Raw genomic sequence first — 20,247 nt, forward strand, 5'->3', positions numbered from 1 at the left:
AGCAATTACAAAATCAAATGTTATATTAGAAACTAATTACATAAAAATATTACACAAAGCTAGAAAGATGCAGAGAGCTTGCACAGCTTCATTGGCTTGTTCATACTGTGCCAATTCCACGACTTTTCCCTTCTTTGTTTTCTAGTATATCAGCTCGCACTACAGCACCAGCCATGTTGAATACTTCCTTCAACTTCTTCCAAGTAACCTTATAGTCAAGCTTGAAGAATTACTAAAAGTCATGCCACAACAGGACAGAATATACCATATCGAAAAAATTCTAAAGGTAAAAGGGTGGGGTAGGAACAAAAGGTGTCTCGTGAAATGGAAGGGATGGCTGATAACTTTAACAGTTGGGTGAAGGCATCAGCGATTCAAGACCTCTGATTTTGTCTTTTGAAGCAACACCAAGAAAAAAAAAAAATGATGGAGGCTTTTATATCACATTGCCTATCAGTGCCTTGGCGGGTGTGTTTCCCCAAAATACCAGCTCTAATTGTACCATAAATGGGTATACCTCATGTCAAACTGATTGACAGGTGAGATGAGATAAGAATTGACCAATTAGTGTTCACTTCTGGGTTAAACCACACCCACTCAAACCCTGCCTATGATACACCCAAGCCTTGCCCATGCTCCACTCTCTCTACTACATAGAAGCTTCATTACATGCTTCCTAGTATTTTTGGAAGGAATAAACAAGTAATTCACATCTACCTTTCTACTCAGTATTTTATAACCTGTATCATATCTCCCCTAAGCCATCTCTTCTCCAAGTTGAAGAGCCCTAGCCACTTTAGCCTTTCCTTATAGGGAATTCGTCCCATCCCTCTAATCATTTATGTTGCCTTTCTCTGCACCTTTTCTAATTCCGCTATATCTTTTTTGAGATGTGGCAACCAGAATTACACACAATGTTTGAGGTGCAGTTGCACCATAGAGTGATACAAAGGCATTATAACATTTTAATTCTTGACAATTCGGCATTTGCGCCATTCATACAATTGCTGCATATAGCACATGACATTTACATGATCCTTCAGCATCTATTTAAACCTGTTTGGTGCACTTTTGTTTGCTTTCAGTGTCAATTTTGATGTCATTTGCTTAGAAGCATGGCAGAATTTTGATAAAGAGTAAGTAATAACCTATTCATGTTTGTATTTTGTTTTACAGCTGGTACACATACAGTCATGTGAAAAAATTAGGACACCCCATGAAATACTCAGTTCTTTCTTAAGAAATGTTCACATATCAATGCCAAATCTTTTTTTTTTAAATTTATTTATCTCTGGAAAAGAACTAACTAAACTAAATTAAACCTTAGGTTTGTATACCGCATCATCTCTACATTCGAAAGAAAGTGATGTAATTGTAGGTAAACAACAAAAATGTCATTGATTTACTTATGAAACAAAAGATATCCAGAAAAATGTGTATTCTAACTGAGGAATAAATTAGGACTCTCTACACCCTACTAGCTAGTGTTACCCCCTTTGGCTGAAATAACTGCAGTGAGACGCTTCTTGTAGCCATCTACCAGCCTCTGATATCGGTCTGAGGAAAGTTTGGCCTACTCCTCAATGCAGAATTCTTTCAGCTGTGAGATGTTTGAGGGGTTTCTTGCATGTACAGCCCGTTTCAAATCACCCCATAGCATCTCAATGGGATTAATAAATAATAATGATAACTTTATTTTTCTATACCGCCATAGTCAAACTGACTTCTAGGCGGTTCACATAGAAAGAAGGCTGGACAATCAGCGAATTACACAATGCAAGAAGAAGGAAGTTACATAATAAATTTGGGAAGCATGGGGAAGGAATACATGAGAGGAGAAAGAAGTTGCATAATACATTGGGGTTATAAGGGGAAAGAATACCTGAGAGAGGTCAACTGATTAGGCAAGGAATTTGTCAAATAGAGCGGTTTTAATTGATTTTCGGAATGTGTTGTAGGTCTGTCTGGCTTTATTTATGTGGTTTCCCAGCCAGGATTGCTGTCTGTTTGCTTGGAACATGAAGGTTCTGTCTAGGAAGGATTTGTATTTGCAGCCTGTGATCTTTGGGTATGCAAAGATGTTTTTGTTTCTGGTTGTACGTGTGGGGTTGTGTAGAGTGAAGTGTGTTTGCAGGTAGGAAGGTGCTAGGCCCCAGACTTGTTTGAAGCAGATACATGCAAATTTGAACAGTATTCGCACCTCCATTGGTAGCCAGTGTAATTTTTTGTAATAGGGGCTGATATGGTCTTTTTTCCTCAGTCCGAAGATCAAGCGAACTGCAGTGTTTTGCACTAATCTTAATTTTTGTACTATTTTTTTGGGGGGTACCCAGGTAGGCGATGTTGCAGTAATCTAGGGTAGATAGGATCAGCGATTGCACCAGTAATCTAAAGGATGTTGTGTCAAAGTATTTTTATGGTTTTGGAGATTGGGTTTTCATGGTCATTTATTTTTTACGATGTTTTTGTTATTTTGTCGTTGGGGCTTGCCAAAAAGATTTTTGTTTTCTCTGTGTTCAGTTTTAGTTTGAAGCTGGTGGTCCATTTTTCGATTTCTATCATTGTATGTGAAAGGTTATCTATAGTTTCATTTGTGATGTCATTTATGGGGATTAGGATGGTTATATCGTCTGCGTATGTGTAGTACTTTAATTTTTTTTTAGTAGGTGACCCAAGGATGCGATGTAGATGTTGAATAATGTGGGTGATAGAGGGGAGCCTTGAGGCACCCCTGATGGGTTTTTCCATGAGTTGGAATAATTTCCGTTGCTGGTTACTCGGTAGGATTTGTTTGTTAGGAATTCTTGGAACCATTTCATTACCTTTCCTGAGATTCCTATTGCGTCAAGGCACAGTAGCATGATTTTGTGGTCTATTAGGTCGAACGCACTGCTAAGGTCTAGTTGCAGAATCAATGCGCTTTTGCCTTTGCTGAAAAGATCATAGAGGTGGTTTAGTATGGAAGCTATGACAGTTTCTGTACTGTATCCTTTCCTTAAGCCTGATTGGTGTTCACTGAGAGTATTAAATTTGTCTAGGTAGTCTGTTAGTTGTAGGTTGACCAATCCTTCCTGTAGTTTTGTAAAAAGGGGAATGCTTGCTATGGGTCTGTAATTGGATGTAAGTGCTGTTGAGGCTTTTTGATTTTTGGGGATAGGAATAATCAGTATTAAGATCAGGGCTTTGACTTGGCCACTTCAGGACTCTCCATTTCAGCCAGTCCTTGGTGGATTTACTGGTATGTTTTGGGTCATTGTCGTGTTGCAGGGTCCAGTTCCACTTCAGCTTTAATTTTCTTACAGATGATCTCATATGTTCCTCAAGCACCCTCTGATACACAGTAGAATGGTGAATTCTATGATGGTTAGCTGGCCAGGTCCTGCTGCAGCAAAGCATCCCTAAACCATGACACTTCCACCTCCATGCTTCATAGTTGGTATGAGGTTCTTTTCCTGGAATGCTGTATTTGGTGTACGCCAAACATGTCCTCTTTTATGGTGTCCAAATAATTCAATTTTAGACTCATCTGTCCATAGAACACTGTTCCAGAAGTCCTGGTGTTTGTCTACGTTCTCTCTGGCAAGCTTCAGTCTGGCCTTGATGTTTCTCTTAGACAGCAAAGGTTTCCTCCTTGCACACCTCCCATGCAAGTTACATTTGTGCAGTCTCTTTCTGATTGTAGAAGCATGCACTGTCACATCAACAGTAGCAAGAGCCTGCTGTAGGTCCCATGACGACATTTTAGGGTTTGGGGGGACTTCTTTTAGTATCTTGTGGTCTGCTCTAGGGGTTAACTTGCTAGGATGGCCAGACCTGGGCATGTTGGCAGTTGTTTTGAAAGTCCTCCACTTGTATACTATTTTCCAGACCATGGAATGGCTAATATCAAATTCTTTCAAGATCTTTTTCAATCCATTACCAGACTCATAAATTGCTACAATCTTCTTTCTGAAGGCATCAGACAGCTCTTTTGATCTCACCATGGTGTTCACGCTCACCGCAGAAGTCATGAGCACACCAAACTATAAGTGGGAGGATATGTGAGGGTGTCCTAATTTATTCCTCAGTTAGAATTTTGTTTCATAAGTATATCAAGGAAAGTATATCAAGGAAAATATTTATTGTTTGCCTGCAATTACATCACTTTCTTTTCCAGGGATAAATAAAAAGATTTGACATCGATATGTGAACAGTTCTTAAGAAAGAACTGAATATTTCATGGGGTGTCCTAACTGGTTGTTGTTTTTTTCACATGAAGACTAGGGGAGGAGCTTAGGCAAGATGGCGTCTTGAAGTCTCTGCAATAATGCCGCCGTGCTAACTAACGAAGTATGATGAAAAGGAATTCAAAGATCCAGGTGTTTCCATCTGAACCCGGGTCTGAAAATTTACCTGGCCCAATGGACCGCTTTGTGGAGTGTGGACCCTCAACAGTTCAGGAGGAAAATGGTTTGGTGCGAGGAGGGAACCAGACGGAGTATTTCCAGGCCTCATTCGAAGCTATCAGCCTTTCTCCTGAAGCTCGAAACCCTCCGACGCAGCCGCAATTGCACTCGTCACCTGATCAGGCGCTGGGGAGCGAGAGCAAGGAGTCTTTGCTTGGTGGTAGTGGCCGATGGAAGGAATCCGTGGCTGTAGCAGAGTCTCTACTATCATCAAAAGAATCGGAGAATGGTTCAACATTGGGAAAAACCGGAAGGGGAACCTACCTTCTATTTCTTCAAATTTGAACCCAGTGAGTAGAGAATGTTTGGGTTCGCAAGCCCTACTAACTCTATTACCGAGACCGGCTGTGGTAAACTTGGATACTATTTGGGACGCGATAGAAGCATTACAACTATCTTTGGGTACCCAAATCCAACAAATTTCTTCCCAGTATAGAGAAATACTGACTGACTCGAGTGTAACAAAAGAAAGAATTAAAGTATTGTAGAATAAAGTCAGTGAACAAAATAATCATACAAAATAATCATTTAGAAATGGTGGAGGCCCAAGGTCACACTTGGATTAAAGACAGTGGGAATATCCATTATAAACTAGAGACCAGTGGCATACCTAGCAAATGTGACACCCGGGGCCCATCATTTTTTGATACCTCCCATCTGTACAAAAAACATGATTTTTAGTAACAATCCACATGTCACACATGAGTACCTAGGAAAAGGCAGCATCTTACATACCCATTGTAAAACTAAACAAGCCAGACTAGTACAGATCAATCCTACACTGTCAATCCTAATAGAAAACCATGTCTTTCGAACACACAGAACACAGAAAACACCGTTGCCTAGTATGGAATATGTCATCTCTCCCTCTTTTACAAAACTGTAGTGTGGATTTTAGCCATGGTGGTAACAGCTCTGACGCTCATAGAATTCTGAGCATCAGAGTTGCTACCATCACGGCTGGTGCTAAAAAACGCTCCACAGTTTTGTAAAAGGGGGGATAAAATAGAAATACATAGACAAAGATTAAATTGAACTAGCAAGAAGCTGGTCACTGCATACAATGCAACACCACAGAAACAGTGACACATGTCTCCTAAAGCAATAAATAAATAGAAAAATTTTGTTCTACCTTTGTCTTCTCTGGTTTCTGCTTTCCTTATCTTCTTATTACTCTCTTCCTTCCATCCACTGTGCCATCTCTGTGCCCCTATATGGCATCTTCTCTCCTTCTATGCCCCTTCCAGAAACTATGCCTCCCCCTTCCATCTCTCCTTTGACCCCCCATTGGTCTGGCATCTCTCTCTCCTTCCCTCTCCCACATCTCTCTTCTGCAATCCCTTTCTTCCCTCATTTTCCTTTTCAATTTATTTTCTGCATCCATCTAGATTACGTTCTTACTACCCTCTCATCAATCTCCTTTTTTACTGTCTATCTACAGCTTGCCACCTCTTTCTCTCACCCCTCCAGTATTTCCCTAACTCAGTCCTTTTCCCCCATCATGTGCCCTCCTTTTATTTATCCCCTCCTTCCATCATGTGCCCTCCTTTTCTACCCTTTCCATATAGTACCTTCTCTCTGTCCACTTCCATCGTCTGCTCCCCTCTTTCTCTCCTCCCATTTCCTTCCCGCATTTGCTCCCTTATCTCTCCCATCCGCACTTCCATCCAGCATAGGCTCCCCCTCTACCCACCACACTACCATCCAATATCTGCCCTTTCTCTCTCCATCCACCCCTCTTCAATCAGCATCTGCCCCCTTTCTTTCCCTCCAATCCAATTCCATCCAGTATCCTTCCCCCTTATGTCTCTCCCCTTTCCCTGTACACCAATTCCATCAGCACCACCCTTCCATACCACCCTGCCCCCTTTTTCTCCCTTCACCACTCTTTCATTCCAGCAGTCCTGCTCCTTTCCTGCGATGACTGTAGCTACCAGCTGCCGGTCCACACCACTTCAATGTACTTGCTCTGGAGCAAAGTCGGCAGCCGCGTACTGGAAGGTCCCGCGATGACTCATCTGCAGGCTTTGCTCCGGAAGAAGTAAGTTACGTCGGAGGGGGTTGACTCGGCAAATGCAGGGAGTTGCGGCAAGGTCCCGCAATAACTGCATCTGCCGGGTCCATCCCCTCCAACGTAACTTACTTCTTCCGGAGCAAAGCCGGCAGACGAGTCATCAGGGGACCTTCTTGCATCTCAGTGCAGCTGCTGACTCTGCTCTAGAGCAGTGTTTTTCAACCTTTTTACACCCGTGGACCGGCAGAAATAAAAGAATTATTTTGTGGACCGGCAAACTATTAAGACTGAAATTTAAAAAACACATTTCTACCCCATCTCCGCAAGTTTGGTCCCCGCAAATCATCTGATCCCATCCGCACAAGCCTCAGTTATGATTTTATATTGAACGTATTGTATTAAAGTATAAAAAGAAACAATATTCTGTACAATTGTCATTTTATAAATATAAATATACAGAGCAAGGACCAACAAAACCTCTGTCTCCCCTCCCCTTCACATATATCCCCTCTACTATCAAGAAAACTGAACAAGCCAAATTATTACAGAATGTACACAGAAATATCATGCTAACAGAATACTGCAGTCACACATGACAGGAATAGTGTTAGGCGAGTGCCCCCTGGTCAGAGAGAGCCCTAAGCCAGCTGGAAGCTAAAGAAGCACTGCGTGGGCTTTGCAGTCCCCAGTTATGTCTCTTGCAGGATATATATTTCAAATCTGATATATTCTAATGACAAAATAGAAATAAAATGATTTTTTTCTACCTTTTGTTGTCTCTGGTTTCTGCTTTTATCTTCTTTTCACTCTTTTCCTTCCAGCGTCTACCCTGTCTCTTCAATCCAGCATCTGCCTATTCCATCCACTGTCTGCCCCTTCCAGAAACTGTCTGTCTCCCCCTGCCATCTCTCCTTTAGACCCCCCCCCCTTTGGTCTGGCATCCCTCATGTTCCCTCATGGTCTGGCATCTTTCTCCTTTCATCTCTCTTTCCCTCCCCCCTGTGGTTTTTAGCATCTCTCTCTTCTCATTTCATCCACTCAGATCTGATATCTCTGCCCCCTTCCCTGTTCTCTGGCATTTCTCTCTCTTCCCTTTTCTTCTATGGTCTTCCTTCTTTATTTTCTGCCTCCATCTAAATTAAATTCTTTCTTACTATGCAGTCCTCAGTTTCCCTCTTTTCACTGTGTCTACCCACAGCATGCCACCCCTTTCCTTCACCCCTCCACTATATCACTAACTCTATCTTCCCCCATCCAGCATATGTCCTTTTTCTTTATCCCTCCTTCCATCCAGTATGTGTTCTCTTTCTCCACTTCCATTCAGCATTTGCTCTCCCTTCTACCCACTTCCATCATCTGCCCTCTTTTCTCTCCCCACTTCCATTATCTGCCCTCTTCTCTTTCTCCCTTCTCCCCAATTCCATCATCTGCCCCTTCTCTCTCTTTCCCCACTTCCATCATGTGCCCTTCTCTCTCTTCCCCCCCCCCCACTTCCATCATCTGCCCCCTTCTTTCAATCTCTCCATCCACCACTGGCCCATCTTTCTCCCTTCCTCTCACCTTTCTTTCCGATTTTGGCAACAAGATCGGCAACGCCCTCCCCCCCCACGATGACACTCAAGTTCGGCAACGGGCCTCCTTCTCCCCCCGGCATCAACAGAACTTCAGATCGGCAACACGGTGCTCAGTACAAAGCTTCCCTCTGACTGAACTGCCTATGCGGAAACAGGAAGCTGAGTCAGAGGGAAGCTTTGGGCTGAGCACCGCGTTGCCGATCTGAACTGCTGTTGATGTCGGGGGGAGAAGGAGGCCCGTTGCCGAACTTGAGTGCCATCGCGGGAGGGGGGGAGGCCCGTTGCCGATCATGAATTGCATCGTGGGGGGAGGGCCACCGATGCCGCTCATCGCTGTTGCAGCCCAGATGCTGCCGATGGCCCCAATCTAATCTTGCCGACCCTGTGTGGACCGGCAGAAATTTTCTGCGAACCGGCACCAGATGACCTGGACCTGGCTGGCTATGCACCCCCCCTAAGGCATGCACCCGGGGCGGACCGCCTCCCCCCTTGGTACGCCACTGCTTAAGACTATGGAAAATATTGTCAGATGACATAATTTAAGGTTAATAAACTTTCCTAAAATGATATCTGTACCAGCTATTGACATGTTTAAGAGGTACCTATCTGAAGTGCTAAAAGTTCCAGAAACCTCATACCCACTGATCTCAAAAATATATTGCATCCCTTCGGGGAAGAAGAAAAGTTCCTCAGCCCAGCAAGATCTATCAATAGACAGTCTGGACTTACCAAATTTCCTTGAAAGATCGGAGGCTGAGGCAATGTTACCAGCAACATTGTTAATACAACTTTCATTGGACTCTGACAGGGAATGGTTACTGAAATTATTTTTCAAGTTTCAGAAAGTTTTGTTTTTAAATCAGAAAATTTGCATGTATCCTGACGTGGCTAGGGTTACCCAAAAGAAGAGACGACAATTTTTGTTGTTATATCCTCAAGTACTACAGCTGGATGCAAAGTATTTCCTATGATATCCCTGTAAATGTTTAATTATATTTCAGGAAGCAAGATATGTGTTTTATCCCAGGACAAGCAGGCAGCATATTCTCACATGTGGGTGACGTCATCTATGGAGCCCCAGCGCGGAAGAAATATGTGAGAATATCTGCCTGTTGTCCTGGATAACACCTGTTACGGTAAGTAACTGTGCTTTTTGAACCCTCACAATTTTCTTCAATTTATTTCTGGAAAAGCAGTGGTATCCTCAATACTCCCTCTAATGTTCAACCGAGTACTTTGAATTAATAATGAAGCTCCATGATAGGCGCCCTTTTCTTTTCCTTTAATTGTAATGATATGAAAACTAAGTCTGTTTTATTTTCTGCACTCCCCAAATATTGTGGACTAACTAGCAAGGTGTCAGTTGAGACTTAAAGCCCTGTTTATTTTCTTCTTATTTTTTGAAATTATCTTGTACTTTGCTTTTTTCTGAATGATTGTTTATTTCATCATATAAAAATTTCAATAAAAACAAAGTAAAAAAATAAAATAAAATTTTTTTTCACACGACTGTAATGCAAAGCATAACCATTTCATAATCAGAAAAGGCACAAAACTAATGTCTCCTTGGACCAACCTTATCTCTGCAGTGATAAAGAAGTACATCTGTGCCTAAACTGGTCTGGGATAGTTATGTATATATTCTAACTGTAGCAGCTAAGAAGAAACATTTTAAATCATAAACATCATCAAGGTCACTTAGAGCAAAATTCATTCATGTTTCAGGCTAGTCAACCAAGACCACATGTCTGCCACCTGGGACCCACTGCACTCTGAAAAGTAGGCACTACTGTGCAGAGGTCCATTCCAGGTTGTATGTGCCATCTATGGTCTGTACTGTCGTGTCCTGGCATTCAGATACAAGGTATCTGATACAAGGATGCTTTTCTTCTTTGGGTGCTAATTAAGAATTTTTGTTGTGATTAGTGAATAGGTCAACAGAAGATTATTTTTAAAATTTCCTTATGAATGATTTCCTTGATATGGACCAGTGAATTTTATTTGAATAATGATCCTTTGGGATATTCTATGACTAAAAGAAGATATTACTACCTATGTTCTTACTATAGAAACATGATGACAGATAAAGACCAAATGGCCCATCTGGTCTGCCCAGCCGCAGTAACCATTATCTCTTTCTCTGTCCAAGAGATCCTACGTGCCTATCCCAGGCCCTTTTGAATTCAGACACAGTCTCTATCTCCACCACCTCTTCTGGGAGCCTGTCCCATGCATCTACCACCCATATTTCATATGGTAGTGGACATTAGTATTTCCATGATCTAGGATCTCCCATTTTTCCTTTTTTGCTATCTTGGGATATTCAGATACAAGGGGCAGATTCCAAAAGCCATTACCGTATTTTCACGTAGATAACGCGCACCCGTGTAAAACGCGCACACGGGTATAGCGCGCGGAAAACACAAATTTATGTACAGAAATTTTTGTATACCGCGCATGCTGCCCGACTCTCCAGTCGCCCGCCCCGACTCTCCTCTGGCCACCCCGACTCTTCTTTCGCCCGCCCCGACTCTCCTCTCCCCCTTGAAGTCCTGTCCCCACCCTGAAAGCCTGATGCCCCCCCGACGTCCGATTCATCCCCCCCCGCAAGACCGCTTGCACCCCCACCCCGAAGGACCGCTCGCACGCACCCCCACCCTGAAGGACCGCTCGCACCCCCACAGCTTCCCCATCATGTAGAAGCTCCTACCGGTGTCCTGCTGCTTCCCCTCTTGCCCCGCCGACTCCACGACACGATCGGGGCAAGAGGGAGCTCAAGCCCTCTTGCCCCAGCCAACCTTGGCACCCCTAACACGATCGGGGCAAGAGGGAGCTCAAGCCCTCTTGCCCCCCCCGACTCCCCAACTCCCCGACAATATCGGGCCAGGAGGGAGCCCAAGTCTTCCTGGCCCTGGCGACCCCCCCCCCCCCTAGTTGTTCGGGCCAGGAGGTAGCCCAAATCCTCCTGGCCACGGCGACCCCCTAACCCCACCCCGCACTACATTATGGGCAGGAGGGATCCCAGGCCCTCCTGCCCTCGACGCAAACCCCCCTCCCCCCCAACGACCGCCCCCCCCCAAGAACCTCCGACCGCGCCCCCAGCCAACCCGACCCCCTGGCCGACCCCCACGACACCCCCAACCCCCTTCCCACATACCTTTCTGTAGTTGGCCGGACAGACGGGAGCCAAACCCGCCTGTCCGGCAGGCAGCCAACGACAATGAGGCGGATTGGCCCATCCGTCCCAAAGCTCCGCCTACTGGTGGGGCCTAAGGCGCCTTGGCCAATCAGTAATAGGCCCGGGAGCCTTAGGTCCCCTCCTGGGGGCAGGGCCTGAGGCACATGGTCGGGTTGGGCCCATGTGCCTCAGGCCCCGCCCCCAGGAGGGACCTAAGGCTCCCGGGCCTATTCTGATTGGCCCAGGCGCCTTAGGCCCCACCAGTAGGCGGAGCTTTGGGACGGATGGGCCAATCTGGCCTCATTCCGTCGTTGGCTGCCTGCCGGACAGGCGGGTTTGGCTCCCGTCTGTCCGGCCAACTACAGAAAGGTACGGGGAAGGGGGTTGGGGGTGTCGTGGGGGTCGGCCAGGGGGGTCGCGGGTCGGCTGGGGGGGCGGTCGGAGGTTCTTGGGGGGGGCGGTCGTTGGGTGGAGGGGGGTTTGCGTCGAGGGCAGGAGGGCCTGGGATCCCTCCTGCCCGTAATGTAGTGCAGGGTGGGGTTAGGGGGTCGCCGTGGCCCAGGAGGGTTTGGGCTCCCTCCTGGCCCCGAACAACTAGTGGGGGGGGGGGTCACCAGGGCCAGGAGGACTTGGGCTCCCTCCTGGCCCGATATTTGTCGGGGAGTTGGGGAATCGGCGGGGCAAGAGGGCTTGGGCTCCTTTTTTGCCCCGATCGTGTCGGGGAGTCGGGGGGGGCAAGAGGGCTTGAGCTCCCTCTTGCCCCGATCGTGTCGGGGGGTGCCAAGGTTGGCTGGGCAAGAGGGCTTGAGCTCCCTCTTGCCCCGATCGTGTCGGGGAGTCGGCGGTCCTTCGGGTGGGGTGCGGGTGTGTGCGATGCGGTCCTGCGGGGGGTGAATTCGGACGTCGGGGGGGGGGGGAACCTATGTAAAAAAAATTTTGTACAATGCGCTCACGTGTATACCGCGCAAGGGTATGTACGGTTTGTAAAAACACGTATAACGCGCGTGTTATATGCGTTGAAAATACGGTAGATATTGGAAAATTTATATTTGGGGTAAATTGAAACATCATTTCAGAGTAAAAGGCAACCACTGGTGCCACAGATCTGAGAATACTTGATTTAAGACCTCGACAGTCCTATAGTGAGCTCAAAGGAGCCCTCTGGTTTAGCATACTGGCCCAGGCTGGAGAGACACCATTACTGAAGAGAGAAGTCTAATCAGACCCCCTCTCCTCTTAGTACCTATACAATCAGTTTACTGGTTCTATTTGCTAATAATTAAGTTAGAATGAAGTACTTGGTACTTTTTTAGTGGTAGAGGATCTTTACCGTCCAACAGAACTTCAGTGTGCATTCCCCACAATCTAGTTTGTCTTGAGTCCTAAACTGGAATATCTGCCATCCTCTGAGGGAATTACACTAAGATTCATGCTGCTGAGCTGCTATAGTACACTGTGTGGCTAACTGCTTAGGAATGACCTCATGAACCAAAATTTTAGAAACACTTGGAATTCCTGTATCCTACTACAATGCAAGACCAGCCACATGAACTATCATCAAGCACTCTAGTGCTTGCAGTAGTTTTTACAATGTTTATTCTTCTGTTCCCTTTCTACTGGATAGCCACACACTTTGAAGCTGTGTCATTTTTACCCTGAATCTCATACATTTCCACATTTTTCTGATCTCCAGTAGGAGACGCTTTCTTTGTAAAACTGATTCCGGCCCCTGTATCAATCAAAACTAATTTATCCTGACCCTCTAGAGTATTGTTAACATTGGAGGTGGGGGGCAGTATCAAAGGTGAATTCTGAGTTTGAATCCTTTCCTTTATCCTTCATCTCCTGACCTGATTCCACAGGTAAGTGTAAAAGGAGTCAGGCAGGGCTAAGAAGGCCTGAGTCACCTTGGTATTTGGGCACAGAGGGTCAAGACATCCCTAAGCACTAGTATTATTTTTCCTGGCTGTCAAATCACTCTTTACTTTATCCAGATCTAACTGCATTGTATGTCTGTCTTGCTCCCATTTAATTTTTTTTCTAATTCTTTCTGGGCCTAGAAAGGAATATAGCTGGATGAGTTAGTACCTCTGCCATGCTAGTACCTCTGCCATACCCTCTCCTGGCTTCTGATACTGAAATAATTTGAATTGGCTGTTTTCTTCCACACAGACGCAATCCTGAGTATTAGAATGCCAAAAGGCGTTTTAGGGTCATCAAGGAACTGAAAGGGACCATAGCTGAACTGCTACAACTAATAGCCAATCTGTCAATCAAATCGTGAAAGATTCCGCAAGACTGGAAGGTGAAGAATGTTAAGCCGATCTTCAAGAAAGGTTCGAGGGGAGATCTGGGGAACTATAGACCTGTGAGTCTAACCTCGGTACCGGGAAAGATGGTAGAGTCACTGATGAAGGACAGCATCATTGATCCACCTGGACGGACCACGGGCTGATGATGACCAGTCAGCACGGTTTTAACAAAGGCAGATCGTGTTTGACGAACTTGCTGCACTTCTTTGAGGGAGTAAATAGACAAATAGTCAAGGGCGATCCGATTGACATTGTATATCTGGATTTTCAGAAGGTGTTCGACAAAGTTCCGCATGAACGACTACGGAAAATTGCAAGCCATGGAATCGAGGGTGAAATACTCACGTGGATTAAAACTGGCTGGAGTCTAGGAAACAGAGAGTGGGGGTAAATGGACAATACTTGGACTGAAGTGCATCACCAGTGGGGTGCCATAGGACTCGGTGCTTGGACCATGCTTTTCTTTATAAACGATCTGGACATAGGTACGACGATGTGAGTTGATTAAATTTGCAGACGATACGAAGTTATTTAGAGTAGTAAAGGACGCAGGGGGATTGCGAAGATCTGCAGTGTGACATAATCAGGCTCGAGGAATGGGCCATCGACATGGTAGATGAGGTTCAACATGGATAAGTGTAAAGTGATGCATGTCCCCCGGTAACAAAATCTCATGCACGCATACAGGATGTCCGGGGCGGTATTTGGAGAGACCTCCCAGGAAAGGGACTCTGGGAGTTTTGATCGACAAGTCGATGAAGCGGTCCACGCAATGTGCGGCGGCGGCAAAAAGGGCAAACAGAATGTTAGGAATGATAAGAAGGGGATCACGAACAGATAGAGAAGGTTATTCATGCCGCTCTACTGGGCCATGTGTGCGCCCTCATCTGGATGTACTGTATACAGCATGGTCCCATATATGAAGAAGGACATGGTACTACTCAAAAGGGTCCAGAGAAGAGAGCGACTAAATGGTTAAGGGGCTGGAGGAGCTGCCATACAGCGAAGATTAGAGATAACTGGGCGTCTTCTCCCTCGAACAGAGGAGATTGAGAGGGGACATGATTCGAAACATTCAAGGTACTGAAGGGGATAGACTTAGTAGATAAGGACAGGTTGTTCACCCTCTCCAAGGTAAGGAGAACAAAAGGGCACTCTCTAAAGTTGAAAGGGGATATATTCCGTACAAACGTAAGGAAGTTCTTCTTCATCCAGAGAGTGGTAGAAAGCTGGAACGCTCTTCCAGAGGCTGTTATAGGGGAAAACACTCTCCAAGGATTCAAGACAAAGTTAGACAAGTTCCTGCTAAACAAGAATGTGCGCTGATAGGGTTAGTCTCAGGGTGCTGGTCTTTGACCAGAGGGCCCCCACATGAGTAGCTTGCTGGGCATGATGGACCACTGGTCTGACCCAGCAGCGGCAATTCTTATGTTCTTAGTAATCTCAGCGGACGATAATTCTAATAGAAATTCCTTAAGCCTGTCTCTGACCATAATCTTCTTACTGGCCCATGCTCATTCTCTCTAAATAATGTCTATCACCCATACTCTATATGCAAACTGCTCTAGTATATCAGTTGGCAGGAGAGAAAGAGTTCTACGTATTTGCAAGGGGGTGCAATGAAATACTGTAGTGGTTCATTGTCCCTCTTTACAAACTGGTATGTGTGAGTGAGAGAGACAAATTTATAAGTGTAGTTCCAAGGCTAGGTGCATAAGCTTATCAAAATCTGAATTTTTCCTTTTATAATTCCCTATACCCCAGTGAATCAGAATGTCAATAGCCCATTTTCACCATTCATTTATGTTAAAAGACATAGGGCCAACTTTATCCACTATTCTGTCAATGCCACTATCTTTCATGGAGTCCTGCAGCACAACTGTTACTAGTGCCCTAGATTCATTTACAGGGGTCACTGTAACCTCCCTATCTATAGCTCTGGGTATGGCTCTAGCATGGCAGTGAACTTTTCTCCTCTGTGTTGGTCTGATCATCCTGCTCTGGTGCTATGGCTTGCTTATCTTTATTCTGCCCTGTTTATAAAAACTTCTTTGTTTGTTTCTCTAATACAGACCAGGGCACAGCATTAACCTGTCCCTGTGAGGCCAGTTTAGTCTTTAAATATTTCAGTTCTGCCGTAGCCTCTTCTAATTGTTCATTAACAAATAAAAAGGACTTTGTAGATTGAACTAGTTAGGTTCGTAGCATGGAGGTATTAATTTGTGCTTTATCTAATTTCCTGGTCAGTTGATTACACTGAGTGGTCAGTTCAGTATTTTCCTGTCTCATGCTAATGAATCCCCTACATATGAGTCTTGGATGAAAAGGCACTTTCTTTTATTTGGGTTTTTTTTTCTAAATTCTTGGCAATGATTAACCATTTGTTTTTTAATATTGTACCATGTGCTTTTTGGAAAATCACCTTCATATGATCCTCCCTTTCTCTCAAAATATTTCTATACAATAGCTGTGAGGTGGGTTTTTTTTAAATCAAAAAGGTCCATATTTGAAGCTGCAGAAGTACTACCTTGGTACTTGGGTCTGACTCATTTATTTATTTATTTTTAAAACCACTTTTATCCCCACATATCCAAACAATCTATGCGGGTTACAGAAGTACATGCACAAATCAATAAACAAATATAAGACAACACAATTTCTTGAACCCCTCCTCCCCGGTAAAATCATATATTAAAAAAAAGCAAAAGCTAATGATTCAACAGTTCAGCTGAACTGATCTCTATTTCCAAAAGCTTTCTGAAAAACTAAGCCTTCAATGACTTGCGGAAGGATAATAGCACCAGAATCTGATGAATATTAATAGATAAAGTATTCTACATACATGGTCAAGCAACACTAAAAGTTATCGAACCTATCATGGTTTTGGCGACAGACTTTAATGAAGGAGTTCCCAACAAATATTGCGACGCTGACCTAAGCGATCGAGAGGGCATATATGTAGACACCAGAACACTGACTGCCTTTGGCAGAATGTCTTTAAAGACTAGCACCAAGATCTTGAACTAAATTTTCCAAGATACTGGAAGTCAGTGTAACTTGGCCAATAATGCTCATAACAGGAAATGCCACCAATTACTCTCGCTACTGCATTTTGTGCAACTTGCAATGCCCTTAAAGTTTTCTTTGGACGTCCGCAAAAGAGGACATTGCAATAATCCAGGTGCGGCAGTACAAAGCACTGCATGACTTGTTGAAAATTTTCCAGAGAAAGCAATTTACGCAACTTTAATACTATGTGAATCTTTAAAAAACTCTTTTCAGTACTGAGGCAATATGCCCTTTGAAAGATAAAGATGAGTCAAAGAGCACCCCTAAACTTTTAATTTCCTGATATATTGGGACCAAAACTCCATCATACATAAAAGTCAAAGGGATACCCTGTAATCCAGCAGCAGATAACTGCAAGATCTTCATTTTAGAAATATTCAAAGTTTATTCTGTCATCCAATTTCCAATAGCATCCATGTAAGATGACGACCATTGAAAGCCTTCAGTGGTTAGTAGGAAACTCAAACAGAAATTGTATATCATCAGCATATACACGGTATTGGAGACCTAAATCCAGGAATAACTTACCAATCGGAGTTAGGAACAGATTAAACAGCATAGCCAATAATGAGGAGCCCTGGGGTGCTCCACTAGTTAAGGCATTAAACCCAGTTTGCATACTGCCATCAGCTACACTGAAACATCTATTCTCCAGGAAAGAACCAAACCACTTAAGCACTGTACCGGCAAATACAAATGTGCACAGCCATTCTAAGCACAGAATGGTTTACTGAATCAAACGCAGTAGCAACATCAAGGGACACCAGCAGATAATGCTTCCCTTTGTTGAAGCCATCTCTTCCGGATCTCTTCACAGAGTGATAGTAAAAGCAATTCTGTATTATGCCTTTTCCGAAATCCAAATTGGAAATCATCTAAGCAACCATGAGTCCTGCCTGAGATAGGGCTACTTTCTTCAACACTTTGGACATGAACATCAGATTTGAAATAGGTCAGAAGTGCTCTACCTTAGACACATCCAAAAAAGCGTTCTTAAGAATAGGGCAAACTACTGCTTGTTTTAACATGTCAGGAACCTGTCCAGTTGTTAAAGAACGTGAGATAATATGAAGGGATGGTGCTAACTCTAATTTCATCACTTTCAGTACAGTCGTGGAGCATGGATTTAACAAAGAATTTGTCATATTTATTTTTATCCCAGGACAAGCAGGCAGGTATTCTCACTAGTGGGTGATGTCATCCGACAGAGCCCCGATGCGGATGTCTCACAAGCATACTTGCTTGAAGAAACTTCAGAAGTTTCGAGATGCCCGCACCGCGCATGCGCGAGTGCCTTTCCGCCCGATGCTCCGGGCGTGTCTCCTCAGTTCTTTTCTTTCCGCGGAGCTGAGAAGTTTTGCTTCAATTCTCTGCGCTGAGTGAACCCGTGTTCTTGCCTTCTACTGCCGCGGTTTTGAGCTATTTTACTCTTTATCGTGTGTTTTGTTCAATCGTTTATTGTTTTAAAAAAAAAAATACATTTTTTACGGATATTCGACCGGGTCGGCCGCGTGGCTGAGGCCCCGCTCCTTCGATCTAGCGGCGGAGCTTTTTCGGCCTATGTCCCGGCCGATTACCGGTTTTAAAAAGTGCAGCAAGTGCCAGCGCGCGATTTCGTTGACGGACCCGCATCGACGCTGCCTGCAGTGTCTTGGTCCAGAACATATTCCGAAATCGTGCCGGCCTTGTTCCACTATTACAGCACGTGCTTTTAAGCGCCGCTGTTTCCTGTGGGAGTCGATGTTCAAGATGGAAGCTGCTAAGGAACCCTCGGCTTCGACTTCGACCAGCGCTTCACCTGTACTGGCGAAGTCGTCCACTACTCCTGCTGCATCGGATCTCTTGAAGCCGGCCTCCTTCGTCCCGGCTTTGACCCCGCCTCCTGCTCCGGTGCCTCCTTCGGTCTCCTCGGATCAGGTACCTCCTCAGACCATCCCCCTGGTGGTTATCAAAGTGCCGAAAGCTTCTAACCCTAAGCACTCGACCACTCGGGGTCGCGAAGACCGTTCAGGAGGTCCCACTTCGGGTGCGGCTCCTTCCTTGTCGGCTTCGCTGCGGTTGATCATGGAGGCCCAATTCATTGATATTATGACCACCATGGGGCCCAAGTGGCTGGCCATAATCCAGGGTGGGCAAGCAGTCCCTCCTTGAGGGGGCGTGCTGCCCCCTCCTCCTCCCCCTCGCCACTCGCTCTCGCTGCTCGGGGAGGAGGAGTAGCGCTCGGCGGCCGGTTCCTCGAGGCGTGCTTCGTTTAGTGACATACCGCCTCTGGAACCCATTCCCCCTCCGGGCGAAGACATTTGGGATATTCCTTCGAGTAGTCGAAGCCCTGGGCATCGCCAAGAAGAGTTCTTCCGCACTCCCTATCAAGCATGGAATGCGGCTCGAGAGGCGCCGAGCCATCCTCCTCTTCGTTCTACGGCTTCCAGCCCTATCTACTCTTTGGAGGCTTCTGGGGACCAGTCTAAGCACCGCCGGTCCAGGTCTCCTTCGAGACACAGGGAGGGGCATCGTTCCAGGCATTCTTCGAGGCATTCCTCTAGGCATTCTACAGTCTCGCCTCAGAAGAAACTTCCTCGTGTGGGGTATTCATCTTCGGATGTCTCCCCTCCTCCGGGCCCGGAGTACGAGGATCCCTATGGCTCTTTCTCGCCCTGCCGATCACAAGTCTCCTTGGATCCAGAGGCTTCTACTTCATCCAGCCTGTCCCACCGGCCTGTGTTGGTGGACCAATTATCTTTTTCATCTTTTCTCAGGCAGATGGCGGATGATCTCGACATCACCTTGGACTCCAGTTCCCGATACTCCAAGGAATACCTGGATACTATGCATCTGCCTCATCCTCCTGCTGAGTCGCTTCGTCTACCTCTGCACAAGCTCCTCGACCAAACCTTCATGCGATGTTTTGAAACACCGTACTCTATTCCTGCCGTTCCTGGCAAACTTGATGCCAGGTACCGCACAGTGCATCACAAGGGGTTTGAGGGCTCCCAGCTCTCATCAGTCCCTGTTGGTCGAGTCCTCCCTCAAAAGATCTTATCCGTCCCAGGTGTATGCCTCGGTGCCGCCGGGCAGAGAGGGCCGGACCATGGATAAATTCGGGAGGCACATCTACCAGAACTCGATGATTGCATCCAGAGTTCTCAATTACACTTTCCATTTTGCAACATATTTGGAGTTCTTCCTGCCTGTGCTTCGGAAGTTTACACCTTACATTGAGTCTCAGGCTCGTTTTGAATTTGAGGAGGTGGTCGCCTCGCTCTCCCAGCTGCGCCTTCAGCTGATGCAATCCTCCTATGATGCCTTCAAACTCTCGGCACGAGCTGCTGCCTGCTCCGTGGCCATGCGTCATTTGTCTTGGCTTCGAACCATTGACATGGACCCGAACCTCCAGGACAGGCTTGCCAACATCCCCTGTGCGAGTGCTGATTTGTTCGATGAATCTATTGAGACCGTGACGAAGAAGCTGTCGGACCATGAAAAATCTTTCCAGTCCATCCTTCGTCCCAAGCCTAAACCTGCTCAGTCTCGACCTTCTCGACCGCCCTTGATCTATCAGCGGCGTTATACTCCCAGGCAGGCTCCTGCTGCGAGACAACCAGCAAAGAGACAGCCTCCACAGAAGTCTCAGCAAAAACCTCAGCCTTCTACTGTC

Source organism: Geotrypetes seraphini, chromosome 6 (assembly GCF_902459505.1).
Source record: "Geotrypetes seraphini chromosome 6, aGeoSer1.1, whole genome shotgun sequence".
Taxonomy (NCBI): Eukaryota; Metazoa; Chordata; class Amphibia; order Gymnophiona; family Dermophiidae; genus Geotrypetes; species Geotrypetes seraphini.